Source organism: Marmota marmota, unplaced genomic scaffold (genome assembly GCF_001458135.2).
Source record: "Marmota marmota marmota unplaced genomic scaffold, marMar, whole genome shotgun sequence".
NCBI lineage: Eukaryota > Metazoa > Chordata > Mammalia > Rodentia > Sciuridae > Marmota > Marmota marmota.
Window position 1 is genome coordinate 1,412,308 of NW_025999897.1, and position 1,634 is coordinate 1,413,941.

The window sequence follows — 1,634 nt, forward strand, 5'->3', positions numbered from 1 at the left end:
CCCTTATTGTTATACAAAATTACATATAAGAGGTGGTGAGGGGAATGGGAAAATAAACAAGGAGAGAAATGAATTACAGTGGATGGGATAGAGAGAGAAGATGGGAGGGGAGGGAGGGGGGATAGTAGAGGATAGGAAAGGTAGCAGAATACAACAGTCACTAATATGGCATTATGTAAAAATGTGGATGTGTAACCGATGTGATTCTGCAATCTGTATTTGGGGTAAAAATGGGAGTTCATAACCCACTTGAATCTAATGTATGAAATATGATATGTCAAGAGCTCTGTAATGTTTTGAACAACCAATAAAATAAATAAATAAATAAATAAATAAATAAATAAACATGGCCGCTTGGAAAAAAAAAAGTGAGGCGCTAAGCAACTCAGTGAGACCCTGTCTCTAAATAAAATACAGGGCTGGGGATGTGGCTCAGTGGGTTCATCCCAGGTGCCACCCCCTCTCCTCAAAGGATACAAATAGAAATATATGCTGGAGAGGAGGTGGGCAAAAGGAACACTTTCACACTCTGCACTGTTGGTGGGATTGTAAATTAGTGGGAATCAGTGTGCAACCTGTGGGTTGCAAGGCAGTCTGCATTTCTAAATCGGTCACCCAGATGCCAGGGCAGAAGAGGAAGGGGAGGAGGAAAGCAGAGAACAAGAAACAATCACGGAGGTGGGCCGGCCGACAGAGGCCAGGCAGGACAGGGACTTCCCTGCAGACCTCCAGCCCCGGGGACTCTGGGGTCCCCACCGGCTGTGCTTACTGGCCCAGACAGGGGAAGAGACTGGAATTCAGCCCTTGACCGTGTCCCAAACTCTTCCCACACTGTCCTAGTTAGTCAGAGGACCAATGTGAGGCTGTGACTTACCTGCGTGGGCCAGGAAAGCGCCGTGAGGAGCCGTGTCACTGCCCTGCCACTCTGCTGCGTCTGGTTCACGTGGTTTTCTTTCTGCTCCCGTGGGGTCACGTGCTTCCTGTGCCGGGCAGGCCTCCACCACAAACAAACCTGCCGGACCTTAGAGTCACTACAGGTTTGTGTCTTTTTTTTTTTTTCTTTTTTCCATGTGGTAAAATATATAGAACAAAATTTATCATTTTAACCACTTTCAACGTTCAGTTTGTAGCCTGCGATACATTCACCTTGCTCTTCAGCCTGCGCCACCATCCAGCTGGCAGTGGTGACTGCGCTGGACCTGCTGCCTCTGGGTCTGACCACCCTCAGAGCCCCAGAGCGCTGCCATCCTGTGACTCAACGCCATGTCCTCAAGCTCATCCATGTGGTGGCACGTGTCAGGATTTCCTTCTTCTTTTTTTTTTTTTAAGACTGAGGACTAATGATTTGATTATATGTGCACGTGCCACATTTTGTTTATCTGTTCCTGTCCTTGGACAGCTGGGTTACTTCCACATCCTGTGGATTGTAATCATGCTCTGTGAACAGGGTGGGCAGATGCACCTGTTCAAGACCCTGCTTTCAATTTGCTTGGTCTGAACCCACATGGAATTGCTGGATCGTGGTCACTCTATGTCTAACTTGTTGGGGGGCCATCCTCTTGTTACCCTCTGGGAAGGAAGGAGACCGTCTCTTCTGACATGTGGATTCTGCACACACACACTGGGGCCTTCTG

General features: G+C 48.0%; 1 protein-coding gene across 1 annotated transcript in view; it reads right to left on the bottom strand.

The window, feature by feature from the left end:
• Window positions 1–1,009, bottom strand: part of Icam2 (intercellular adhesion molecule 2) — a 25,818-nt gene extending 24,809 nt beyond the window's left edge. Inside the window, exon 1 of the mRNA XM_015504817.2 lies at window positions 875–1,009. The gene's annotated coding sequence lies outside the window, so the exon portion shown is untranslated. The remainder of the gene's footprint in view (window positions 1–874) is intronic.
• Window positions 1,010–1,634: the final 625 nt, after the last annotated feature.